Raw genomic sequence first — 23,142 nt, forward strand, 5'->3', positions numbered from 1 at the left:
ACCTCGGTAGATATTCAAACTCTCTTCAGTTGGCGGTACTCGAGTGAGTTGATGGTGCAGCGATGAAAATATTGATTGATTGGTATCTCCAACAGATACGACGGTGGCTGCGATACTTACATCAAACAGCAGAACTGTATTCGATTGAAATCCAGCGTTAGAAAAGGCAGGTAATTCCCGAGGACGAAAACATAAAACGCTGTCATAATGGGTGCGAACCCCATCATGCATACCCCGATAAAAAATATTATAAACGGGCCATTCCTGATGTTCGGATCTTGTTGGGACAAACTCGATCTTTCCGTTATCCTGGTGTACGACTATAGATATCTGATGATGGTTGCAAATTGCAGCAACAGATTCTGCACCACCCCAGAAGCCGTCCGACCATAATGCATCCAAATATCTTCGAATTTTAACGTCAATCGGAACATTCTCCAGCACGAAATCTTCAGCAAAAGTGATCAAATGACAAGTATAAAATTCCAGGTTTTCACGGATCTCATCAACAGCTGCTACCCTTAGCTGCCTGCTATATGAGCAAAACAGATCATAGCTGGGTACTATACCAAACAGCTGATGAACAATTGCCCCAAAGAGACAATTTCCATCTCCCGGAATTTGCAGTAACCAGTAGAAATCGCCCTTATTGTCAGTCAAAAAATCCATGGTTGTAACCTAAAAATACATGGTTCGTTGCGAATATACCTATATTAACATAATCTATAATATATTTAAGGATTTCATACCTCAGAGATCGTTTTGGGAGTATTATGGGCACTGTTCTTAATGAAACACTTTTTTTTTTAATATAATTTCGACTTAAATTTTAACGAGGGAGTAAGTAGTTTTACCACGTGATGATTGCAGGGAATATCTTGTAGATCTTGCTGCCTTTTTCTCAATGATAAATGAGGCGTGGGAGTGGGGGGGTTTGGAGGAGGAATAAACACAAAGCTGTATTAGTGTGTGTGGAGACAGAACAAAAAAATTATGAATGAACGTTGAATGAATTTTATTCTATGACTAAGAGTGTGAATGAACCCAAAATGCATGAGTGAATGTGAATGGGGCATACGTGATACCAGTATGTATTGTATAATGGTATTTTTACAGTTTGTACCGTTCTGATTCATATTACGAACACGCTCAAATTCTGAGCACTTGTGTTTTTGTATGGGACGGATTTTGAAAAATTTTCTTTTAGGATGTCCATATTACGATAAGTCGTGAGTTTAAATACATTCTGAGCGGATCAGCAATATTTTAGGTAAAAAAGGTGTTTTTCAAAGGATGATTTTAACGCACTGTTCGGAATTTGAATCAATACGGTAAATCGCGCGATGATCGAGACGTTTCCGTCGGATAAGATTATTTTGCGGCCGAGTGTCTAGATAGCTATGGAAACCGAAATGGCTCTTGATTTTGTTTTATGCCCTTATAGTATAAACCACCATCGCACTTCGTGAGTTGCCCCAATAGAACCCTTGCTTTTGGTTTGAATCAGTACAAATTCGTTCTATTATATAAAAAAAAGAAGTATACATATTCATTTTCTTCCGAACTAAATAAACCACCATCACACTTTGTGAGTGGCCCCAACAGTATCCTTGCCGTTGGTCTAAATCGGGTCAAATCGGTTCTAATAATTATTTTATATTCAATCAAGTAAACCACCATCACACTTTGTGAGTGGCCCCAACAGCATCCTTGCTGTTGGTTTAAATCGGATCAAACCGTTATAATTAATTATTTTGGTCATTGATAAAACAAAATAAACCATCATCACACTTTGTGAGTGGCCCCAACAGTATCCTTATTGTTGGTTTAAATCGGTATACACACATCTAATAATGATCAACATCTCTAGACAGCCGGCTGTTTAGAGCATAAATCGAAAACACTTATAAATAACTACACAAAACAAAAGATCGCATCACTTATCAAGGTGAATCCTGATCCAACGAACCTAACCCACTAACAAAACCTCCTTCCTGTGACTTTTGTGGGATGCAGAGGTAAACACGGTCCCAAAACAACAAAAGTCACACACTAACATTCCTTCCCTCTCCCACCTGATTGCAAGGACGTGGCCGGTGACGTTATTGATCTTTAAAGGTAGGAGTCACTGGAACATGTACACTGAGAATGGCAGGTTACTCCCAAGCCCCATTCAGTTGATTCTTTGTACAATTTCACTGGTTCAGATCAATCACGGAGTGCAACTATCGATACGTGCAGTCAGACTAAGCTAAGCTAAGCTAAGCTAAGCTAAAGCTAAGCTATAAAAGCGAAGTCACACAGAAGTTTAAAGAGTATGAGGCTCTTGCCACGGCACATTTTTCTGCTAAAATTTCAAAACTTAGGACAGATAATGGAGGACAATACTTCGGCAGAGAGTTTCAAACTTTTTGTGCTGAAAAGGGTATTCAAATGTTGCCGACTGTTCCATACACTCCTCAACAGAACGGGGTGAGTGAAAGGATGAACAGAACCTTGATGGACAAAGTGAGGACAATGATGCATGAAGGAAATGTTCCTATGTACTTGTGGAGTGAAGCTTTATTTACCTCAGCTTTTCTCACAAATCGTAGCATAACGAGTGCTTTGACTAATTCGAAGACTCCTTGTGAAATGTGGTTTGGGACAAAACCGGATGTGGGTCATATTAGAGTGTTTGGATGTGCTGCCTACGCACACATCAATAAACATCTTCGATCCAAGTTAGATGAGAAAAGCAGGCCTCTAACTATGGTAGGGTATTCACCTTCTGGTTACCGGTTGTGGGATAATGATGAGAAGAAGATTGTCATCTCCAGAGATGTAATATTTGATGAGTCTGTCATTAAATTTCAAACCATTCAACCAAGTGAACCTTTGGAAACCACAAAGGAATTTTGTGTGGCTGACATTCCAGTTCCTTCAAGAGTGTTTGAACCAATGAATAATATGGAAATCCCCGGTGATATTGATGATACTGATCCAGGAAATGGTGATGTTGTACCGAATGTTCAACGCCATAGTCAGAGGATTAGTCAACGCCCAACCTGGCTTCATGATTATGAAACCAGTTTTGTAGTATTGCATTTATCAGGGGAAGTTCCGCAGAAAATCGAAACTCTGAAGAAACGTGACGATTGGAATCAATGGAAACGTGCAATGGATGAAGAGTTGAAAGCTTTACACGACAATGAGACTTGGAGTCTGGTCGAAGATATCCCTAAGGGGAGGAAGCCAATCAACTCTATGTGGACTTTTTCAATTAAGTTTTAAGATAACAGGTCTCGATATAAAGCCCGCCTAGTTGCTAAAGGTTGTTCGCAACGTCCAGGACTGGATTATGGTGAAACCTTTGCACCAGTGGCGAAAATGACTACAATCATAACACTTTTATCAATAGCCGTTCAAGAGAAATTGTTCATTCACCAAATGGATGTTAAGACGGCATTCCTCAATGGAAGATTGGATGAGGAAATTTATATGAGGTTACCATCTGATGAAGATGGAATCTCTAAAATTTGCAGATTGAATAAAAGTTTGTATGGCCTTAAACAGGCTGGACGCAGCTGGAATTTGAGATTCAATGAGATAATCAAAAGATTGGGTTTTAAGAATACCGGATCAGATGTTTGTCTGTATGTCTGTAAGGATAAAAACCTATAATATAATATTGTATGTGGATGACATTCTCATATTCGGAAAAGACATAAACAATATAGAATGGATTAAGGCGGAATTTTTCAAGCATTTTAAAATGAAGGATTTAGGTGAGGTGAGCAACTTCCTTGGCCTAGATATCCGGCGCAATGACGAATGTTTGACAATTTCCCAGAAAGCCTACGTTGAAAAGATATTGCACCGGTTTGGCATGCAAGACTGCAAACCAATGTTTACCCCAATTGATCAGCATGCTAGGTGGCTAAAAACTGATGGACAATTGACCAATGAGCTCTATAAAGCTCTATTGGGTTGTCTCCAGTACCTGGCTTTAATGTCACGACCAGATTTATGCTACGCAGTAAATGTTTTTGCTAAATTTCAGAGTTCACCACAGGATATTCATTGGACTGGACTCAAGAGAATCCTTAGGTACCTTCAATGAACTAAGGATTTACGGCTGGTGTATAGAAGGCAAGACGACGGCATACCACTCATGGGGTTCGCCGATGCCGACTTCGCTAATGACGAAAACGAGCGAAAATCAATCTCCGGATCTCTATTTACCGTGTATGGGAACACGGTATCCTGGTCAACAAGGCAGCAAACAATGGTAACCCTATCATCTACCGAGGCCGAACTCATAGCACTGTGTGGAGCAGCAAAAGAGGGTGTGTGGTTGTCTAGTTTATTGAGTGAGATTGGGATTAAATCAACTCCATTCACTATAAATGAAGACAACATACCCTGCCATCAGAATCGCAGAAGAACCACGAAGCCACCAGCGGACGAAGCACATAGATGTGAAATACATGTTCATCAGAGAGTTAATTCACGAGAAGAAGATAAAACTGATGTATGTGTGTACTAATGAGCAGAAAGCTGATATATTTACCAAACCACTTTGCAAACACCCGACACGAATGCCACGATGAAGGTAAAGTGTCGTTAATAAATAATAATAATAATAATAACTTTGCAAACAAAAATTTAAGGAATTTGTAGATATGTTAAATTTGAAAAATTAAGGGGTAGTGTTGGTGTTGCAATTTTCCATAGGGCATAAAGCTATAGCAGACAGTAGTTATTGACAGTAAAACGATCCAAAACGATCAGCAACAGCAGCTCGCAGCAGAGCTAGTGCGTTAGGTATATAAAGAGTAAATAAGCAGAATAGGTTTGAAGTAAGAATCGCTAATGTATTTTGTTCCATGTAGGTAATAGTATAGCTACAAACCCAACTGAGGTTACCTAAACTTATGTATTCTAGAAATACATTTTTGTATATCAGTAACAGTTATTTAATAAAGAGAAGGAGTTTCTTCCTATCTGTTTACTTGTTTTGATATTTGAACAATCCAAAAGCCTGCATTTGTATTTTGATGGGGTTTTTCAGGAATCAAATGGTTTTGGCCCTCAGGAGGTAGAATGTCCCTCTGAGTATAAAGAAAAAGCCAGTTAATAAAATTAGTTTTCTTCAGGTGGTGATAATCTCACTGAGGTTCGCTTATCAATCCCTCAGGTGGAGAACATTTCCCACTGAGTTTAAAATCCACTAACTCAACACAATCCCACCTTGGCTGGCTTGTCCGGATCGGCTCAAGAACATCCAACGAGGGAGCAGCTGGATACAGGAAAATAAGGTCAGACCTTTCTTTATTAAACGATTGCGCAACCACCCCAGCAGGCCTGGGTTCAATCCCAGTCGGCGCCGCTGGGATGTTCTGAGGCATTCTTCGGATGGGAAGGAAAGCCGTTGGTCCCCGGTTGCTGAGTTGATGGGTCGATAGGTAGGGTCCAGGTGTGGGAGCTGCCTTCCTGGCACGTCGGTAGCATTGGTGCCCAGCACGGAAAACAAGATCGACGGAAAAAACAAACCAAAGGAAAAAAAAAAGAGATTGCGCAACGTATGAAGATTTGCTAGGTTTAAAATTAATTTGTTCAATCCGCTTATTATAGTTAGCTCGAACGTGACGTCACTGGTCAGTAGCCAGGTTTGCCTGAGTTGAGCTGAACCACATATAATATTGGAATTGAAAACATTGTGAAACTCTCCAAATTCCTAGTTTTTTTTACGTAGGACTACGTCTTTGATTTCTATATAGGGGTACACTTTGTGAAAACCAAAAATGGAACATGTAACAAATTAAGAAAGATTTTGAACGTTAATAACTCAGCTGCCCCTGGTTCAATTTCATTAATTTTATCACAATATATAGAAATATGGCTACGCATCGATAACAATGCTTCCGAATGTTGATTTTCAACAAGAAACTATTGAAAAACTGGTAAATGTCCAGCATTGTCCAAAAGCGTCGAATCAACTAACAAATCCACCAATTACCTACATGCATATGCTGCTTCCACAGCACAGTCGTCAGAGAGTAGTAAGTAGACGAAACAAGTCGAAGTGGCATTCGCCTCCGATCCTCGGGCGCGTGCGAATAGGGAGGATGAAATTGCGTAATATTTTGCACACTCATCGCCATACTCAGAACCACACGCTCCCAACGATCACACCACTGTGTGGTGGTGTTCGCTCGTCGAAATTAGTAGCCGCAGTAGCAGTGCTTTCGGTGTGTGGCGTTGAAAATTGTTCTCCAGTAACAACGAAAGGCTGCCTGCAAGCAGCGAGCTGCAGAGCCCACATAAACAACCATCAAAGGAGAAAGAAGCTGCACCACTATGCTATTGATCGGAATCAGTAGCTCTTCTTGAGTCGCTGCGGGTCGGTCATCTATGCCAAGCGTGTCACCCTCGCTCCAAATGACATACAGCTCGACAGCCTCATCTGTGTTGAACATAAAACTCAGAATTACTCAACCATCACTACAAAACGGTCCTTTGCTGGGCCACCAAAAATTTGTTAAAGAGTATTATTTGGACATTGGTCAAGGTCATCAGTTCCCGCAAGCAGCTAGCTATCAACCTCTATAGAAGGTGTGGAATTGTAGGCCTGAATATATTGGTGCAATTAGTTTTTCCTTGGCTTTCATTCCGCACGATTCGTTTCTTTCGTTTAATCAATCACCCTTGTAGTGACGTCGAAAAGATTGTTTCAATCGGCGCTTACATATGAAATTTAATGTGAATTATAGATCTTTTTTTATGTTACCAAAATTTATGAATGGTTTGCCACTAAATGTTGAGATAATTTATTGATTATTGAATTATCACACTGTATACCATGAAAAAGCAGCCTGTTTGTGAGATTTTGCCTGTTTTCAAGTAAGGAGTTATCATAAAAAACAAATCGAAAGCTGGTATTTCCCGGCGACTTTACAAATAAATAAAATCAAACAAAATCATCATGCAGAACTAGCTAGGATTTGTTTTACTTCATGTTTCACAAAATTGCCTTCGAGTGTTAAGACATCGTCTCCCGCAAAGTTAACATTTTTCCCTCTACCAACACATACATCAGGGTTAGATAGATCTCCACAGGATCTATAGAATCCACGCAATTTCAAAAAAACTAAAATGCACAGCATTACGAAAAGAGGTCAGGTTTCGACCAATAGCAGATAGATTTTAATTCTAAACAAGCCAAACGATTGGAAATTTATCTACCAATCTGCTAAAATGAACACTTAGTTAATTTTAAATAGGTCACTATTGAAAAATACCAAATGTCCAACTGTTACAATGATGATCAAAATTATCATCGAATGTCTGAAAACAGCGCATTCCCTATCACAGACTTAAAAATCGAATTCGATGCGGTCCCACTGTGGTGGGAGCAGCAGCAGGAGTGCTTTCAACAACAACAACAACGAAATGCTACCTGCAAGCAGCGAGCTGCAGAGCTCATATGAGCAACCATAGAGAAGGAGGAAGAAATCCCACCGCTAGGCTAGGAACGGGATCTGTAGCTCGTCGTGCTCAGCTCAGCATTACTCAACCATCACTACAAACTGTCCTTTTCAGGGCCACCATAAATTTGTTAAGAGTATTATTTGGCTCCTCCACCGCCGCTGGTTCCTCCACCACCGATGGCTCCTCCACCACCGCTGGCTCCTCCACTGCCGCTGGCTCCTCCACCGGCGGCTTCTTCGCCGCCACCGGTTACCCCCGCACCTCTCCCTCCTCTGGGACGGAAACGCCGGTTCCTCCGACGGGGAGCGACCGGTTGTGGCTGTTGCTGGTACATTCCAGGTAGAAAGCTCCCAAATTGGACGGCGCCGCACCGGTGGCAATACTGTAAAGAAAAAGAGAAAGAAAAACAAATTATTAAATTTAAGGAACTTTATAACTCAAAAATATTTTGACTAGCAAAAGAGTAGTTCCTTACGTTACTCATTTTTTGCTGATATGGTCAATAAACAAACGGTGTTGAAGATAGCTTGGATTTCTTAGCAGCATTACATGCTAGCGATGTAGGGTAGGATGGTGCAAAACGCACCGTTTAAGCAAAATCGTCAATTGCTGGCGTATGGAAGCTAAAATCAAGAAGAAAGTAATGGTGTTTGGTTCATTACCATGTTTTCTACGAAGATCAAGTGATTTCGAACTACAGAACGATGCATTTTCATGATTTTCAAGGTATTTTATAAATTGGTTCCAATATGATAGCGGGGCAAAACGCCTGATTCATGGTGATCTGACGCCTGATGATTATTCCTTTATGTTACATCAGAAATAAGGTCGCAATAGAGTGTTAAACTGTGATTCATTAAGTAAAACATCTAAAAAATATACGAAAAGTGAATTAGTTCAATTTTTGCGATATATGCTGTTAAAAGCTTAATTTGAAGTCGACGATTTTAACAACTGTATCATATTTTGCACAAAATGCTATTTTATAAGGGAATCAGTAGGTCAATATATGATTTTATGATCAAGAATCATTTGCGAAACCTCCAGTTGAAAACAAACACAATCCGTTACCCGGAAAATGCATCTGAGGAAAAGTTATCGCTGTTTTTCTATAAGTGGGCATTTTACCCCAGGGGTGCATTATGGGCTGTTCTCCCTTACATAGAATAGTTTAATTGACAAATCCAACTTAAACTCCTGCCCGCCTTGTGGCGCCTCTGCCACTGTCATTGGTTCTTGAAGCCGCCACCTATGATGGTGGTGGCACTGTTATCGGCATGAGTTTAAGCTAAGTACATACGTACTGTGATGTGGCACATGCGGCAAACATATTTTCCATATTTGAAGATTTCAGATACATGAATTAACAATCGTAAACGAAACAATTAATTCGCAGCAAGAAAATGTTCGCAAACACTACACGCTTGCAATTTTTCCACAATGGTCTTCATGTGCCCCAAGCACGATTTGTTGGTATTTTTTCAATAGTAATGTTCATACTATGGAAATCAGTAATATTGCTAATATTAATATATGACTATTGATCAACAACCCAGGGCTAACAGGGAAAAGTGAGTATGCAGAATTCTTCTCTGGGATGTCCTTGATGCACTCACCATGGTCTTCATGTGCCCCAAGCACGGTTATTGTATGCCCCTAGATGCATGGCCATTACTACAGTTTATTGGACTTATGATCTTCATTATTATTTATGGATGGTTTAGTTGATTAATTGATCAATGAATTTTTTTTATAATCATCAATAGAAATTTGCCAAAAGGTGTAAGGTTATTTCTATTCGTGTACAGTAAAACAACAACAAATAATGTTTTCAAAGTTTTTTTTTTTTTATAATTATGCAAATAAATGGGTCAATTTAGATGCTTAAGTTTTGAACCCACCGCAGCATGCTTTTGGCAGCATGCTGTATATGGACGATCAAATGTAAAATACTGTGTCAAAACTTCAGCATTTTCATTGATCCATTAGGTATACTTCTTCGCCCATCATACGCTGTCCTTTTCGCAGAACGAGCCGTGCATCGAATGCGCGAGCATCTTGCATGCAAGTAAACAATATTTAGTTTATCACGGGAGCCCCTCTCATTTTCTACGTCCTATTGCTCGCGCGGTCCGGCTGTTTGCGCATTTAACTTGGCTATTTGTTAAGGTCATCAGTTCCCGCAAGCAGCTAGCTATCAACCTGGTCTCTATATAAGATGTGGAATTGTAGGCCCGAATGTATTGGTGAGATTAATCATCGTCCGACCATTTTCCAGAACAGGCTGGTAGGAAGTGTTAAAAATCCATATAGAATTTGATAGAAGTGGGAATAATTCGCTTTGGGTGTATATTCAGTCTCCAGAAAGCCAATAAAATCAAAATTGTGAGAAAATTAGCTCTCACGAGTTCAATCTCTCGAAATCCCTCCTTTTTTACATATTATGCACAAACGATACTTTCCGCCCCACCCCATTCATATTATTCGGAAGGAAATCCTGTGAGGGGTGAATTGAATACACTTTAATACCAAAATGCACAAAACTTAAAAAATCATAAATAACAAAAAAAAAAAATCTAAATACACCTTTTAAAGTCGGATAGATGATTCGAAAATACTCAAGTTGACAGTCCCTTGGATTCTCTTCATCAACTTTCTCTTTGAAATAAATACTACAAATTTGATACGCTTACAAATAAAAAAACGGAAAGAGTTAAGATAATTGATGATTGATCAATTAAAAGAACTAAATGTTCACATTTGTTCCGTCCACTAGCGGTCCTACGTCAAGCTTCCGTTCGTGCCCCTAGGCACAGACCCTTCTACTTTTTTTTTATAAATTACGTCATTAAACGGCTATACTGTTTAAACAATTAATTACTTCGAGTTTAGTAAAATAAACTTCATCCTTTTGTCTGCCGTAAACGAGTTTTGTCGAGCTTATAAATTATCCTATCACCACCGATTAGTATTGGATTGCCTCTTAAAACTATCAAGAAATTGTTTTTTAGTTTTTGAATTTGGTCTGATTAATTTGGGTACGCATTAGTTGGGTCAAAAGTCGTCATCGATTTAGTTCTGAATGAACTGTTGGCCTGCCCTGAGCAGTAGATCTCATACCGGGTTATCTCAGAGTAACGGTCCTTCGAACCGAAGGTGGCGCATAAGCCGTTCACTTCGTGAAACAGAAAGAATTGTTACACTTCTATCGAATTGGGCTCTCAGGCAGCAATTTACTTGCGTGTGGCAGTGGTTACCACGATATCGAGCATGTTGTTTTGTCATGTACCTTACACCGTATTGCCAGATCTGAGTTATCCACATCCCTCAGGGCCCGAGGAAAAAAACCGGCGACACCCGTTGGAGATATCTTGGCGAGCTGAGATCTCGACTATTTGAATTTAATTTATATGTTTTTAAAACGGAAGGATCTGAGGATTTAGTAGTTAGTGTCATCTTGTGTTCTCTCAAGTTGTTAGCTGCCCATCGGTGTACCCCCATGTTTGTCTTTTTCATCAGAGTGTCACCTAGTTCGAGATCAAGAGCACATTGCTCTCCTAACCTTGTGTTCACAATCCCTACCCTGCCATCCATTTGTTACAATTTGTTAGCGATAGCCGCGAGTAATCGGCCCCCGCTTAACTAACGTTAGTTTTAAGTAATTTTGTTATCTAAACAATGAATATCGGCTCCGTAAAGCTACAGCAAATGAGCCTGCAAAAATTAACGAATTATTTAAAAAAATAATTGTTATGTTTTTCTGTCCTTTTTATTGTTCCTATTGTTTCGAAAAGTTATGGGGTTCGCAAATATTTGCCAAATAGGCTTTCCCCTATCATTCTTCATTTAGACAACAAAAGTCCGATGAAGAGAATAATAATTAAATAAATAAACCGGTAGGGTCCCTCTAGCCGTGGTGCTCGAAGCAAATACGTCCTTCTCCCCTCTAATTCTGCCCTGGACTCCAGAAAATGCAAAAAAATGTTGAAACGAATAAAGTATTCATTACATCTTTTTGATAGGGTGGCCACTGATCATAAATTTTTGTCTAGGAATTCTTAGGATATGTCTTTATTGAAGACAGCTTCAACTGAATCCAAAGTATTTTTCGAACATCAAATTCCGATAATAATTCCCAAAACATTTATCAAACAACGATCTCGCTAATTCATGCTTTGACAACCATAAAATATTCAACATGAACGAAAATGCATTCCACCGAAACATCTTGATTTTAAAACGCCGCTTGATGCAGATGCACACCATAGAGATCATAAAATTGCAAACCCGCACTCAAAACAAAAGCCAAAATCATCAGGTGCGTATGATGCGTATCGTTTCGATTGCAGTTATTGCCTGCTCCTAGAAGATACTCAGCAGGTTTTCGCCATCAATTATCTAGTCACGTTCACCGGACTCGTTTCATAGGAGCTTTCCAGGCCAAATAGCAAAAAAAAAAGATAGACTTTTAACCTTCTCCGATTTGCATGAATCTTTGCACATTTGCATCGATCATTAACATTTGAGCTAAAATTAGGCTAATTTAAATCTCGCAAAAAATGACGTCTGAGACACAGTTGTGGGACAAAATAATTACTTACAGAAAAAATATACAGGGTGCATGACGAATTTTTGCTGTAAATGGCATATTTGAGAAAAAATACACCAGTTAGTTATTCTAGCAATGAATTTTGTGCGATTTATTTTCTTTCGCAACATATGGAAGTTGTAAGTAAATTTATTCAAAAAAATTGCCTTCCCTTTCGACGACTGTAGTTAGACGCTTCCGTAAACTGCAGTATGCACGTTTTAAAATGTTTCGATCCATAGATGTCATCACTGCCTTGATTTTAGCTTTTAGTGACTTAAGTGTGGTGTGAGGGGTTCTATTGGTATCCCGTTGGACGACGCCCTATACAAAATAATCCAACGGATTGATATCGGGACTGCTTGGGGGCCAAATTTCTTCCTCCCAAATTTTCGAAATATTTTCCGTAAGCCATTTCTGTGCTTTATTAGCAGTATGAGCAGGTGCGCTCCGTCTTATCACTTTACCAAGCCTTTTTTAATATTATACACTGTTCTTTCAGACACATTTACCGACCGAATTATTTCTTTCATGCATACTCCGGCGCGCAACAAAGCGACAACGGCTGACAGATTGCTCTCTTGTTTCGACATCTTTACGTTTACTCAATATTGTTTGTTTGAATCTTATACCTAATATATCTAAATCATGATGCACAAGCATGAGAAATTACTATTTGAAATTTACTGCAAAAATTCGTCACGCACATTTGTACACGGTAAAAAACGCAAGTAATTTGAGGAAAGACTTGAATAACGGAAATTACCACCTAAAATAATTTTTCAATATTTTACTTTTAAAAGTTTAAAAATGCTATATTCTGAAAGAATTTATAGTCGGTCACATGAACTTATTTTTGAACACAGTGAATTTTTGCACTGAATAAGTTTTCTGTAAAAAATTCACAAATAATTGTTTAAACAACAAGCCTTTTTTTAAGTTTTAAACACTTTTTTGGGTTACCCAAAATCGCTCGATTTTTTTTTATTTTTTCCAACAACTTTATCTCAGACGTACACTACCGATCATAAGTTTAAGGACACCCCCAAAAAACCATGCAAATATGTTTTGTTCAATGATTTCTCATTTTAAGTTCAATTTTCGATCTCCAAAGGTTATTTGAATGGTATGAGTGCTCTAGCATAAGTGTTCTACTACTACTTTTATTTCAAAATTTGGCCAACCCAATTCTGAGAAAATCAGTCACGAGTCTTCAAAGTAAATTTTGAAAAATTATGTAACTTTGGGTAAACTTTTAACACACAAAATTTGAAAATTATATTGAACAATTTGCCTACGAGGAAAGTTCCATTCAATACCTTCCAAATGATCTAAAGAGAACGAAAATTGGACGTAACATGACAAAGATATGAACATAACAAATTTGTCATGTTTTTTTTTTGGGGTGTCCTTAAACTTATGATCGGGAGTGTAATTTCGATTGGATGTGCCATTTTCAAGTTAATTTATTGAACACTTTCGAATACGCCATTGTCAAGTTATTTGCGACATTGAATGGATGAATTTTAGTTTAAATATAATTGATTTACCTGAACAAACAATTATTCCGATCGATTCATCATTTGGTGTGGAACTGCTCATAGGTAAAAAGCGTATCACATGCCAAAACGACGCACCACGTTTTTGTCGTTGTCGTCGTCGTCGTCGTCCGTAACCATAATGCACAGAGAACAACGGTCATTTTGGCAACCAACCGGCGCGACGTCTCGGCCATAAATCTTGTCTAAAAACTCACCTGTCACTTTGGTTGTTAGTGAGCAGAGATCCGGTTTAATTACACTTGAAGCGCACACCTATTGTTACCAAATTGTAGCCATCCACTGCTGCTGGCAAAAAGGGGAGTCTTCTTCCCTCCAGGATAGAGTCACTGGCGACTATTGACAGCCGCATCGCAAGAAGAGTCGAAGGGTTCCCTCAAATTGTCACAAATTGTACGGATCACGGTCATCACGGGTGGTGGCATCCTGCCTGGATTGGTCTTTGGATGACCAAAGGGGATTATACCTGTGCGTCGAGGGCGATCCGACTTTCGCTACTCTACATACACGTACTTGCCCGGTAAATCATCCAATAAGTGATTCTCTGATTTTAATTGCTCAGGAAATCCCAACGTAATTATTTTTGTCCCTGCCCAGACTTCGCTTGTGCGTTCCGTGCACAGTTGGTCCCATAGTTACATTCGGACCGGTGATGATAGCAAACCAGGGATGGTTTTTGTGGAGTTTTAGAGATTTCAGCGTGCGGTCATCAAATTACTAGATTCATCATTCGAATCCACCCCTGAGCTCAGGTTAATCTGTGTTTTGTGAATTGAGACCTGGACTAATGCGAGGGCTCACTAAATAAAAGCAACATGAGACAAAGGAAGTTCATTTGGATCCAGCTGCCCCCCTCTAGGACGCCCTTTCAGAAAAAGAGCAAATACTAAAACAAAAGAAATGAAGTTATCACAATCCGAGCAGTAGCAGCAGCAGCAGCAGCACCAGTGCCGGTTTCAAGGTAGGTGGCCGTAGTGGAGCCATTTAAATTCAAAGCGCAAACACACACCAGGGAATGCTTTCTACCTTTTATTTATGATTCCTATCCCTCACTGCCACCCCCCACTGCGGGAGGGGAGGTGAACAAGTGAACGTGGTTGAGCAAGAAACCAACCTCGCAGGTCACATCTTGTGCTGAGTAGGATGTTTCGCATTTTGATAAACGAGAACAGACTACTCCTGAACTGTTTCAGATCGGCTGGGAGGTCGTCGGCAACAAAAACACAATATCAGCAAACCATAAAATAAAACAAGGTGCAAAACATGCTTCCTACCGTCGTCGTCCTTACGAACCACAACAAAACGGTACCACATCCGCCTTGCTGACGCCACAACACGAATCGTTTGTGGAAACAGAAGAAGAATAGAAAAATCACAGATGGTAGGAAATAATTTTTGAATTCATAATTTATAAACACTTTCTCGTGTATATGTGCCGTGTGATGGAAAGGTGGGAGGGTTATCCCTTCCCCGGAGAAATTTTCCCTGTGCGAAAGGTGAAGCTGAGACACGAACCAATTGTTTCGGATTCTGTTGCTCACGCTGTTTGAGAAGGGTGTTCCAACAGCACGTTTCCGGACGGACGAGTATTTTATTCTTCGATGATTTGAGTGAAAAATAAGGTGCCTTGCTGTGCTGGAACAGCTGCCCGACATCACTATAGTTTGGTGGCGCAGGAGAAAGACAAGAGTTACGTCCTTTTGTGGGGCTGTCGAAAGAAACGTGCTCCGAATCCGGATTATCATCTAATCCTGCAGTGATAATAGAATAATAAAGAGGTGAGTATCAAAAGGTCACATGTGACGAACCGGAAGTTTTCCTACGGAGATTGAGATGTGTGTGCAATGATTTTGTTTTTGAGAGGTAGTTAGTTGTTCTTTGACATTCGATGGGAAAGCCAAGCTTGAATGCATCAAAGCTTGATGTATTGATGCTGATTCTTTTAGTTCAAATTTATTTATCAATTAGATTAATATGTGTGCCGTTGATCATAGATATAGGTCTCTTATATAATCTTGACTTAAATTTGACAGTGACAGTGACCTAGCTTGGGGGTGGACACTTTACGGAGAGGGGGGGTTGGTGATTGTCTACGGTCCATACAAATTTCCAAAAATGTGTATGAATGACTGTCTATGCAGGGTAGGAGGGGGGTCTACGGTCTACGGTCTACGGTAGTTCATAAGCAGCTTCTTGACTGGTGATACTCTGGGTCGATAATTCGAGTGTCGTCCATTTACTTTCAACAATTGATTGCCTTGAGAATGTTGGATATAACAACACAAGATGTTATGATAAACAGCTTAAAGGCAATCACGGATTGGTTAGCGGCGCCAGTGGTGTAGTGGTAAGCGTGACTACCTCTCACACCAGCAGGCCTGAGTTCAATCCCAGTCAACGCCGCCGGGATGTAAAGCCGTTGGCATTGGCGTAGCTAATGGGGTGCCAAGGGGGCCAGACCCCCTCCAGAATTATCTAGCCCCCCCCCCCCCCAACTTTTGGTGTTTTTTTTTTCATTCACCGGTATTCTGTCAAGTTTGTCAAGTTCGTTTTTCCTAATCTTTTTTTAAAGTCCTTTATGTTGACTACTGTTCCCTGGGCTCATGGCCAATTTGTAGAGCCTGAAGACGTCTTATTATGCGCTTATGTGATGAACTAGCCTACGGCTAAAAATCACAAAAAAAAAAAAAAAAAAAAAAAAAGAAGAAGTCTTATTATGCCATCGATATAATATGATTTCTCAAAATTTGTTCTTCTAGACCAGGACTAGAAGAATAAATGTTGAGAAATCATATTATATCGATATTTAATCGATGGCATAATAATACGTCTTCAGGCTGTGCAATTGGCCATTAGCCCAGGGGTTTTTAGTTATCTTTTGGGAACTTCGTAAAACTTAAATTACTTCTAAGAAGTTCAGGAAACATTGTAGAAATTGAGAAAACTTATTAGAAAATCTGGAAATTTCATAGAGCTACAGAAAAATTCGTTCTGAAAACTGCGTAGAAGTGGAAACTTTATTTAAGTTTGAGAAGCTTCGTAGAAGTTATGGAAACATGATTTTATTTCAGGGAAGGTCATTATTAATTGGAAACCTCAATATAATTTCAGGGCACTTTTTTGAAGCCCAATAGACTTGGAATAGTTTTGAAAATTACGTAAAAATTCAAGAAATTTCGTTCGCGGAAAATCAACGAGAAGCGTAGAAGTACAGCACACTTTGTAGAAGTTTTGCAAATTTCGTAGCATTTTGAGGAGCTGCGTTAAACTTCATATACATAAGTTTAAGGACACCCCCAAAAAAACCATGAAAATATGTTTTGCTTAATGATCTCTCATTTTACGTTCAATTTTCAATCTCCAAAGGTTATTTGAATGGTATGAATGGTGTAGCATAAGTGTTCTACTACTACTTTTATTTCAAAATTTGGCCAATCCAATTCTGAGAAAATCAGTCACGATTCTTCAGAGTAAATTTTGAAAAATTAGCACACAAAACTTTAAAATTATATTGAACAATTTGCCTACGAGGAAAGTTCCATTCAACATCTTTCAAATGATCTAAAGAGAATGAAAATTGGACGTAACATGACATAGATATGAACATAACAAAATTGTCATGTTTTTTGGGGGTGTCCTTAAATTTATGATCGGGAGTATAAGTGTAAGGAAATTTGAAAAAGTTCGGGGAATTTTGTAGAAGATTTGAAGATAAATTCTAAGAACTTCAGGGATCTTCGCTTCAGTATAGAGAACTTCGTTGCAGTTTGTCAGAGATCTTAATACGAAAAATCTCCATGAACTTCTAAAGATTACAAGGAATTTTTTAGATGTTTAACAATATTTGAAGATAATAGGTGCCGTTCCAGAAGTGCAAAGACGTTCAGCAATCTTCGTTTAATTAAGAGAGATTAACAAAATATGGAATTTAGAATAAATTCAGGGAACTTCGTAGAAGATGAGGAAATTTAGTAAAATTTACGGGGGTTTTGTAGATGTTCAGGAAACGTTGCATTAGTTACAGGATATTCTTTCAAACATCCTTCCTAGACAGCAGGAAATATTCAAAAGATCTCCATATAGACAAAGATATTAAATAGTAAAGTTCTCTGGATATTTTTCCAAAACTTCAGGTTGATCAAGTTTCGAGGATCTCCAACAGTTTAAAAATTCAAGTTTCTTTCAAGACTGTAGGAAGGAAGTACTGTAATCCGGAGGCAAATTGATCATTATGCGTTGCGCTTTTATTGTCACGTATAACATGATCGGTGATAAATATCAAGAGAAATCTTCGAAGTTTATCATCATGAAACTCCAATGATTGCCTTGATGCCAAAAAAAAAAAATATTGCATAAATTTCAATTTTATAGGGCTGACGTTAAGTAGCATACAATATCAACAGTCAAACAAACGATCATAGGACTGCAACGAGTGATGTCATTACCATTCAAGTAGCATTTATTACTAAACTAAGTCTCAATCAATTCAAATTATTTAATAAATTGAAAATCTCCTGTCTTCTTATTTTGTTATGTTATTGCTCAATTACTTACTAAACTCCCATGGTCCACAATTAGACTTATTCCATATTCCTTTGAATCTTGATATTTTACTAAACCTTTGCCTTAATTGTGTTCAACAGGTGAATTAATGTTTCTTAATGAGGCTACTCTGCTAGATAACATGAAAAACCACTATTATAAAGATAAAATCTATGTAAGTACTCTTTTCCGCCCACTCTTCAGTATCCCCTCTCTTATACGGCAATTATCTTCCCAACCACCTAGACATTCGTAGCCAACATCCTCATAGCAGTCAATCCGTACAAGGAGATCCGGGATCTGTACTCCAAAACCACAATCAAGAGGAACAATGGCAGATCGCTCGGTGAGTAGTCCCCGCATGTGTACACCATCGCCGATAAAGCGATTCGCGACATGCGGGTCCTCAAGGTGTCCCAATCGATCATCGTTTCCGGTGAGTCCGGAGCGGGATAGAGTACCAAATATTTGCTAAAGTACCTGTGGGATGCCGCCTCGGCGGCGGGTCCCATCGAGCAAAATATTCTGGATGCTAATCTGATTCTGGAAGCGTTCGGTAATGCGAATACTACGTGGAACAATAACAGTTCTCGGTTCGGGAAGTTTATCGAGGTGCACTATGATAGCAAGTGTCAAGTTGTGGGTGGTTACATTTCCCACTATTTGCTGGAGAAGAGTAGGATCTGCACGCAGAGCCAGGAAGAGAGAAATTACCATGTGTTTTATTTGCTATGCGCGGGAGCTCCACAGCAACTGCGGGACAAGTTGATGATGGGGAAGCCGTATGACTATAGGTATCTGGCCAAGTGTACGCAGCATTTTTCAACGACGGTGACAGATAGGAAAATTCCCAATTCGCAAAAGTCGAGGAATCATATGGCGAAGGGTTCGCTGAAGGATCCGATCCTGGACGATTACAACGATTTCCATGATTTGGATCAAGCTTTGACGAGGTTGGGACTGTTCGATGGTCAGAAGTTTGAGATTTATGGACTAGTCGCGGCAGTGCTGCATTTGGGAAACATCAACTTCGAAGATAATCCGGAGGACGCCAAGGGAGATTGGCGGGTTTCACAAAGTTCTGAAAAGGCGCTAGCAATTACAGCGAGTTTGATCGGACTGGATTCTTTCGAGCTGAGGCAAGCGTTAGTTTCCCGAGTGATGCAGAGCAAAGGTGGGGGTATCAAGGGAATGCACTGGCAAAGGCCTTGTATTCAAGGCTTTTCGATTACATTGTATCGCTGATCAATCAGAATATTCCATTCCAACCTTCTAGCTACTACATTGGCATGTTGGATATTGCTGGATTCGGTAGGTTTGGTGAATGATTGCTTTTGAGCATGATCCTTAACAACCATTTTCGGTTACAGAATATTTCACGGTGAATTCGTTTGAGCAATTCTGCATCAACTACTGCAACGAAAAGCTGCAGAAGTTCTTCAATGAAAACATTTTGGCTGCCCAACAGGAGCTCTACAAAAGAGAAGGACTAAACGTACCGGAAATCAAACTTACGGACAATCAGGACATTATTGGTATTTTGTCAACTTGTAGCATTGCAAACAACTGTAGACAACATTACATTTCGCTTCTTCAACAGAACTAATCGATTCCAAGGCTAGTGGCATTTTCAATCTGCTCGACGAAGAATCAAAGCTACCAAAGCCTTCGTATGCGCATTTCACAGCGGAAGTGCACAGCTCTTGGCAAGGTCACTACCGGATAGCTTTGCCACGTGCTTCCCGCCTAAAGGCTCACCGAATCTTACGAGATGACGAAGGTCTCCTGGTACGCCACTTTGCCGGTGCGGTTTGCTACAATACCGTGAGTAGTCTTGTTTGATCAGCATTTTTGCTCAAAATTTATTTCGTTTCCAGAACCAATTCATTGAAAAGAACAACGATGCACTGTATGCTTCGCTTGAGGGCCTCGTGCAGGAATCGGAGAATCCTCTGCTGAAGCGGCTGTTCTGCAATGGTAAGGCTATTCTTCCGACCGGGCAAGTATGTCAAATTCGACCGGATCATGAAATCTGATCCGGAGAATTTGCGGGCGATCATCACAAATGTGAAGAAATGGCTAGTCCGTTCACGCTGGATCAAGTCCGTGTTCGGTGCAATCTGTGTGATCAAATAAGAGTACTAATCGACTTTTTGTTCACTAAATAGGGGAATTTACGTATTCTCGTCAATCTAAGCAGCGTCCGAACTTCTATTAGCGATTTCTCAGCGTCATACACATACATGACAGGTTTGTTTGTTGACATTTATCTGCTGCTTGCTGTTCTACCAATTCCAATCGACAGAATTGATCAAAACGGGTTGAACATGTTTTTACAACGCTCCAAACTTCTCAGGTGAGAGTGAATTGTCGGCAGTCTCTTTTTCTTCGGCACACTTTCCATTTGAACTGCGTGTTAACCAGCTGTTCTATTATCGGCAACTCGAAATCAGCCGTATTTTGTAGTATGTATATTTCATTTAAAGAAAAATATGGTATAACAGGAATTCACAGTCGTAAAAATGTAATCAGATTTAAGCTGAAAAGGTAAGGAATCGGCTTAATACATTCAGCGAAGAGTTTTGATGGGAAAATACAGTGAAATAAACGTTTCAATTTCGGTTGCCGAAAACAGTCAATGGGTGCCGAAGCCATAATTTACCCTAGAATTCTTTTCATAATACCAACTATTTCAGTGAAAAATCGCATCATCTATCGAAACAAATGCGTCCTGATAATAATCAATGCAATCAAGAATAAACTCAACAAGATGCACGAAATTGCCAACCAACTGAAGGTAGAACGGGAAAATATGCTGAACCAGGTGACCGATGTTCAACGGACGATTGAAACTGCTGTTACCAAGATCAAGAGCAATCCTAAGATCTCCACGGCGCAAATTGATGCTTTATACGGCGAAATCATGAATAAACTCGATACCCAGATGAAGACTGTACACGTCAAGCTGCAGGAGCAGCGGAACGCAGAAGAACAGGATCGTTTGCGCAAGATCCAAGCTGCTTTGGAAGCGTAGCGAAAGGCCAAAGAAGAAGAAGAAGAGCGCAGGGTGCGAGAGGAGGAGGATAACCGGAGGAAGTTAGTAGTCATCGACAACCAATATTAAAGATCGCTGCTAAATCAAATTCTGCATTTTTTTACAGGAAAGCCGAAATGGAAGCTAGACGTAAAGAGGAAGAGGCTCGCCGGCTGAGACAGGAAGAGGAAGATCGGAAAGCTGATCTTGCATTGCAGGTAACATTCAAATTCCAAACATTTTAAATCGCAGTTCGCTAATTGCTTGATGATTTACATTACTAGGCTCAGTTGGAAAAGGAGGCCCAAGAGGACATTCAGTATCGCCAGCAACTAGAGCAAGAACGACGGGATCATGATGTGGCTCTTCGGCTAGCGCAGGAATCCAACGGCCAATTCGAGGATAGGAAGTAATTTTAAGACTTGTACAAAAAAGCACTCAATCAGCTGTGTTGTTTGCTACATTAGATTTTCGGATTTGACTTCAAAATTAATTGCCATACTTACTTTTCTCGACTGTAAATAGTGAATCATGTTGGAGTAAGAATAAGCTTTGGTTATGTGAATTTCTACATTCATCACATTTGCTCTGATTTTACACACCCTCCATTTTCTACACAAAATTCAAAATTACAAGAACCATGTATAAAAGTTTCCCGTCCTCTACAACCATGCGGTTCGCTGATTCTTGTGGTGCCCCATAACGGGTGCCAACTCTTCCCTACTTCGTTATCTTTTTTTTCTCTCGTACTCACTTCCTCTGTTACTGCTTTGATACTCGAAAATTTCAACCCAATAATGAAGAAAGCTACAGAAAATCAACTACAATTTTGTCAGCCTAAATTCGACCATTTCACAGCGGTACGCCAGAAGCAATTCGCCAGGATAATCCGAATCGATTGATCAGGTACTTGTCGTTTATATTAAAACAAAAAATAAAGCAGAATAGAGAAATTAGATCCCCCTACTCACTGCATCTGTCCCGATCTGCTTGCCCTGCTATTCATTTTGTGTTTGTAACCCTGTCTATGACATGTCTATGTAGTGACGAATTAAGTTGCTTGTTTCAAATAGCGGAAAAGTTGGCTTCGGCAATACCTTAACCTATTATCGTCAGGGGGTAAACAAAGTCCTAGAGCACTCAAATTTGGCCAATAGTTGCTCTGAAATACAATGTATCCACATGCCAAAATTGAGCTCTCAAGGACGTTGTTAACCCCCCCCCCCCCCCTGCCGATAATAGGTTAAGGTATTGCCGAAGCCAACTTTTCCCCTATCAAGAAATTCAGAGTTTTCGCAAAATTACCAGTGAATTTGAATGACATTGTCTACATTTAGGCGCTACTGAGCATTTAATATATCTTTTTTTGCATTTCTGCTGAAAATACTTTTCACACAAGGACTTTAGCACCTGAATCGGATGCAGGGAACCCACATTTAATAAGAAAAAATACTAGAAATGAACTACAAAGAGGTTGAGCGGTTGATCAATTTCACCCGATATCGATATTTTCTAATTTAAGATTTCAAAAATTCCCTTAACATTAACAAGACATCCTGTATTATAAGAAATCATGCAGGACGATGAAGCCCTCATAGCTAGTAGTTTAAATACCATTAGTTTTTAAATGTAGTTTATTGTAAAAATTTATTTATTAACGTTAAAAAATGATAAATTTTTCCCCGGATTACGGTATTCAAATGTTTTCCAGATAATTGAATCTGATGGAATCTTGAAAGATGAATCTATATTTTATGGCCATTTGTTCATTCTTTATAGGAAAGGCACAGGACCTTGGTAGTTAAGAATTAGCACTTCAGCAGCTGAATATCGGGCATAAATTTCAACGAAAAAATGGAAGATTCAACATATATCTAATATGTATAAATTTCTTTCTTTTCGATGAGCTGTATGCTCGGAATTCTGCAGAAGCATAATTTGAATGC

The 23,142-nt window shown here is 39.5% G+C and overlaps 1 pseudogene; it reads left to right on the plus strand.

The window, feature by feature from the left end:
- The first annotated feature begins 18,285 nt into the window (after positions 1-18,285).
- LOC135709020 (myosin heavy chain 95F-like) lies at positions 18,286-21,609 on the plus strand (annotated as a pseudogene).
- The last annotated feature ends 1,533 nt before the right edge of the window (positions 21,610-23,142 follow it).

Source organism: Ochlerotatus camptorhynchus, unplaced genomic scaffold, assembly GCF_037179485.1.
Source record: "Ochlerotatus camptorhynchus isolate MF236.1 unplaced genomic scaffold, CSIRO-AGI_Acam_v1.1 ptg000345l, whole genome shotgun sequence".
NCBI classification, from domain to species: domain Eukaryota; kingdom Metazoa; phylum Arthropoda; class Insecta; order Diptera; family Culicidae; genus Ochlerotatus; species Ochlerotatus camptorhynchus.